Here is a 6,230-nt window from a genome sequence, read left to right as displayed (position 1 = left end):
AGTCTTGTTTATGCTTTTATGGTTTTAAATGTATTTTCCGCATTTTCTATGTAACTCTTTTTAGTTTTTAAGTTATTTTGTTTTAAAGACAATGGGTACCCATATCCTACTTATTTTATGAAAGTAACCTTTGTTTCCATAAGTTTTCAATATAATTATGGTATTTCCGCAAAAATGTAAGTTTTATGTATAGATTCGTTAATGGTCCAAGTAGTCTAGATTAGTGGGTCGTTACAGTTGGTATCAGAGCAAACGGTTCCTTCGCATGAAGTTCTCCTCGATACACATGCTCAAAGCTCCGAATCGGACCGCCAAGTAAGTGTTTAAGTTACAAGTTACAAGTTACTTTGTCTATGTGTATAGCTAACAACTTTAGTGTTTATGTTTCAGTTAAAAATGAATGGAGCTTTAACCTACCAAGATATCCGAGCCATTAAGGCTTTAAAAAGAATAAGGGAGCCAAGAAACACCGTAGGAGCACTAGAAAAGATCACTCAAAGATTGATCTTGTTCCACAAAGAGATAGGTCACCTTCAAGAGTCTAAGCAAATCATGATGAGAGCTGCAGAACAATATGTCCTAGTAATTAGGCTTTTAAAAGATTTTCCTTCAGCAATTTTAACTTTAGAAGAAATATGGGAGAATATAAATAATGATGATGACTTACAAGCAGCCCTAAGATATTATTCTCTCATACTTAAGTTCACCTATGACTTAGAGTTTCAATTCACTAATGAGCAACAACATAGGATCTTCTTGAATCTTCCCCGAGGAAATTTTGAGGCTCAAGACAATGATGATTATAAGGAGATAGATAATGATATGCTAGATGAAGGATCGGATATAGAAGATCCCGATTTTTAGAATAGCTAGTTTTTCATTGTTTGTTTTGTTTAAATCTTTATTTTATGATTGTAATAAGTGAAAATCTTTTTCCAAATTGATTTCATGTTATTTTATTTTCATGTATGAGTTTAATTTTATTTTCGCAATCATAATAAGTAATAAATAAAATGAATAATGACTAAGTTCAGTGAGGGTGGATACAAATCAATGAACCAAGTTTCCTTATTGAGAGTTAGGGGGCCTTAGTAGTGGGAACGATTTTACTGATCCCAGCCCTCCCTCAATATGGTTAACTTTGGAACAAAGATAAGTTTCGAGCCTGAGAATTAAGTCATATAGGATGATTAGAAACACACCTAGAAAATAAAGATGACTTGTTTTTCTAAGTATAGAAACCCACTCTAATAATAAATAAAGACCTATATAATTTTTCATAAGAAGTCATAATAAATAGGTCCGAGATATGTTTGTTTTAGAATAAGTTTTTGCCTTAGAGCCTATTAGGGTAAGTTCTAACAAGTTCTCGACTGTTAGAAATTTTGGTGAAGATGTCGCTCCGAAGATCTGCACGCACCAACGGAAACGCCTCCAACGTTGATTCCAACGACCAATGATGCCCTCCAGTTCGCAGAAGAGGAGTGCGTGCTACTACTAGCCGCAACGCGCCGACACCGTCAGCTGACAACACCGCGGAAATCGCTAGACGGCGACAACAAGTCGAGGAACTCTTGCAGCAACAACGTCAACAGGCGCAGACTCAGCCTCAGCCTCAGCCTCCGCCGCAACCACAGCTACAACAAATGGCCCTAGCACCCCAACAAGTTGGTCCATATGGGGGATGCCCAGTGACGAACTACGCGCCACATCCAGTACCGATTATGGAGTCAGTGTATGAAAGGTTCCGCAAGCAGCATGCTCCAAACTTCGAAGGGACTATAGACCCCTTTGAGGCAGAAGAGTGGCTAAGGAATGTAAAACCAATTCTTACGCACATGAACCTCAGTAATACGGACCGCATATCCTGCGTCTCGTCATTACTCAGGAAGGATGCCAGAATATGGTGGGACTTAGTTCAGCAGACTAACGATGTCACCACCATGATATGGACAAGATTTGTGGAGCCGTTCCACAAGAATTATTACACCTCGGCAGTCATCGCTAATGATAGAAGAATATGCTCGTCAGTTCAACAGATTAGTCAAGTTTGCACCAGAGTTGGTCCCAACCGACTTTACGAGGTTGACCAAGTCCGTCAGAGGACTTAGACCAAAGATGGAATAAGGGGTTAAGTTAGCAAACCTGGGAACCACTACCTATGCCAATGTTCTAGAAACGACAATCGAAATAGAAAGGATTCTGATGAATGTTAGTGAGGAGAAGAAGGATTAAACGATGGTTCCAGACCAAGGTCTTTGCCTTGACCCAAGGAGAAACCCATGCTAGTAACAAGGATTTATAGGTCAGATCCTATCCTCGATAGTATATGTTCTAGTATCGCTTGATTGGTAACAGTATACTCGTATATCTCGTTAGGAATGATAGAAAAACTAGACAAACCTAGTGAAAGATTTAGAACTAGGTTTGTAACCGAGTTGCCTTCGGGCAAAGTAGTTCTGTCATCACGAATAGTATGAGGCGTATCGATCAAGATTGAGGACATAAAACTAGAAGGAGACCTGATAGAGCTAGTGATCAAGGACTTCGACGTAATACTAGGCATGGATTGGCTAGCACGGCATGGCGCAACGATCGACTGCAAACGCAAGAAGGTGATGTTCGAGACCCCTGACGGCCAGAGACGATGCTTCATGGGACAAGCTTCAGGATTACGCACCCCGTTAGTGTCATCTCTCAAAGCTCAACAAAGGATAGAGAAAGGATGGCAAGCGTTCTTAGCCAGCAGCACGAACGTGGAAAGGGAGACGCCACTTAAGGATGGAGATGTTCGAGTTATACTAGAATTTCCAGAGGTATTTTCCCGATGACTTGCCAGGATTGCCGCCAAAGCGAGAAATAGACTTCACGATAGAATTAGTACCGGGCACCGAGCCTATCTCTAAGGCACCATACCGGATGGCACCTACAAAACTCAAGAAGTTAAAGACGCAGCTACAAGAACTCCTAGACTTAGGCCAAGCCATTAACCATGGGGAGCTCCGGTACTATTCGTGAAGAAGAAGGACGGAAGTATGCGGATGTGCATAGACTACCGTGAGCTGAACAAAGTAATGATTAAGAACAAGTACTCGCTACCTCGGATTGACGATTTATTCGATCAACTCCGAGGCGTGACTGTATTCTCTAAGATCGATTTAAGGTCCGGGTATCATCAGCTCAAGGTAAAAGGAGAAGATATTCCTAAGACAGCCTTTAGGACTCGTTATGGACACTACGAGTTCTTGGTTATGTCTTTTGGTCCTACTAACGCGCCAGCCGCGTTTATGGACTTAATGAATAGAGTCTTCAAGGATTACTTAGATAAATTCGTTGTTGTACTCATCGACGATATCTTAGTATACTCCAAGGATGAAGTAGAGCACGAGGAACATTTAAGGATTATTTTGACGCAATTGAAGGAGCATAAACTTTACGCCAAGTTCAAGAAATGCGAATTTTGGCTTTCGCAAGTGGCGTTCCTCGGGCACATCATATCGAAAGATGGAGCTGCAGTAGATCCACCAAAAGTAGAGGCCGTGAAGGATTGACCTAGACCAAAGAACGCGTCGGAAGTAAGAAGCTTCTTAGGGCTAGCAGGATATTATAGAAAGTTTGTAGAGGGCTTTCTAAGATAGCCACTCCGCTCACCAACCTGACCCGGAAGCAACAAAAGTTTAACTGGAACGATAAGTGTGAAGAAAGCTTCCAATTGCTTAAGGATAAGCTTTGCTCAACACCAGTACTTAGTGTACCGATACCCGACGATAAGTTCGTTGTCTAATGCGATGCATCAAAGCTAGGATTGGGATGCGTGTTGATGCAAAAATGACAAGGTGATAGCCTACGCCTCACGTCAGTTGAAGGAGTATAAGCAACACTATCCAACTCACGATATGGAGTTGGCAGCGGTGGTCTTTGCGTTAAAAATCTGGCGCCATTATCTTTATGGAGAACGGTGCGAGATTTACACGGACCACAAAAGTTTAAAATACTTCTTTACGCAGAAGGAGCTCAACATGAGGCAGCGCAGGTGGTTAGAGTTAGTAAAGGATTACAACTGTGAAATCCTATACCACCCAGGGAAAGCGAATGTAGTTGCCGATGCACTCAGCCGGAAAAAACTATGGGAATTTAGCAGCCTTATCCGGGATAGAAAAGCCACTACAGCAGGAGCTTATCAGTGCTGGAATAGAAATGGTTGTAGGCAAGCTGGCTAACTTGTCTATCCAATCAAATCTGCTAGAGGACATACGGATTGGTCAGAGACATGAGGAATCGCTAGCACCACATATGGAAGCAGTCAGAGAAGGCAAGAATACAGATTTCTCAATATCTAGCCAAGGTTTATTGAGATATAAGGATCGGGTATGCGTGCCAGACAATCAGAGTATTAAGAAGACAATCCTAGAAGAAGCGCATAATGCCCCGTACTCAGTTCATCCAGGGTCTACCAAGATGACTTATGACATCAAGGCAGTCTATTGGTGGCCAGGGATGAAGAAGGACATAGCTGAGTATGTATCTAAGTGTCTGGTATGCCAGCAAGTGAAAGCAAAGCATCAGCGGCCTGCAGGTTTATTGCAACCGCTTAGCATACCAGAATGGAAGTGGGACGATATAGCCATGAACTTCGTGACGGGTCTGCCAAGGACGAATAAGCAGCATGATTCTGCTTGGATAGTCATAGATAGACTAACCAAGTCGGCTCATTTTCTGCCTGTTAAGACTTCTTATACGGCAGACCAATATGCAGACATCTACATCCAAGAGATTGTACGATTGCATGGGATCCCCAAGACGATAATGTCAGATAGAGGATCAGTATTTACGTCAAAATTTTGGAGAAACTTACAGATAGATATGGGTACTAAGTTAAGCCTTAGTACAACTTTCCATCCTCAGACAGATGGGCAGTTTAAGCGTACGATTCAGATCTTAGAGGTATGCTACGCGCGTGTATACTTGTTTTCGGAGGATCATGGAACAAGTACTTACCACTGATCGAGTTCTCGTACAACAACAACTACCAGTCGACGATCGAGATGGCACCTTATGAGTTGCTATATGGAAGAAGGTGCCGATCACCGTTGCACTGGGACGAGGTAGGAGAAAGGAAGCTTCTACGGCCCGAAGCTGTTAGACAAGCTCAAGAAGCAGTAGCGCTTATTAGACAGCGTATGCTTGCAGCTCAAAGCCGACAGAAAAGCTATGCGGATACCAAGCGACGCGATGTGGAATTCCAAGTTGGAGATCAAGTCTTCATGAAGATATCTCCTATGAAAAGTGTCAAGCGGTTCGGAAAGAAAGGCAAGCTTAGTCCCCGATTCATAGGTCCTTTTAGATATTGGACAAAGTGGGAACAGTTGCGTATAGACTAGCCCTACCGCCAGCACTAGCTGATAGTCACAACGTCTTCCACATCTCAATGTTACGCAAATATGTGTCAGACCCATCTCACGTCCTCAAGTACGATACCATAGCGCTCCAGAAAGACTTAAGTTACGAGGAACGACCGATTAGCATCCTAGATAGATGGATGAAGTAGTTACGGTCTAAGAGCTTTCCTATAGTCAAAGTCCTATGGAGCAATAGTTCTGAATGCGAGGCAATGTGGGAGTTGGAGGAGGACATGCAAGGCCGGTATCCGGAGTTATGTGATAAGTAAATTTCGAGGACGAAATTCTTTTTAGTAGGGGAGAATTGTAGAGTCCAAGAACTTTACTTAGCTAAGATAGATAATAGTATGATAGTATTTATAGCATTATCTTTGTTACTATGGATTTTTGGTTCAGACCGGGAATTATTTGGACACTCATAGTAGTACTTATAGATTTTCTAAGTTTAACCTATAGTTTAAGAATATTAAGTTAACCTAAGGTTTGATTAATGTGACTGATATTAAGGATTATATTATTATATTATAAGGTTTAGACATCAACCAATAGGATTTTAAGCACATGTTTTGAATGGTAATTAAGGATTAAGATTTTTGAGGATTAAATATAATAAGGAGTAAAGTTTGAATGTTATAGGGTCAGTCAGCAGCTTTGAGTACGTTGAGGGTTTAGTCAAGGCTGTTTACTCCATTCAAACTTAGCTAAAAATGTGTAATTTCGTGTTTAAATATTCAGCGTGTGCCGATATATCGCAGCTATAGGGGGCGATATGTCGCAGCACGTAGATACGGAAAACACGAAACGATGCACGGTCGCCTCGGGCATACTGGC

Source organism: Humulus lupulus, chromosome 1 (genome assembly GCF_963169125.1).
Source record: "Humulus lupulus chromosome 1, drHumLupu1.1, whole genome shotgun sequence".
NCBI classification, from domain to species: Eukaryota; Viridiplantae; Streptophyta; class Magnoliopsida; order Rosales; family Cannabaceae; genus Humulus; species Humulus lupulus.
This window is presented reverse-complemented; position numbering follows the sequence as displayed.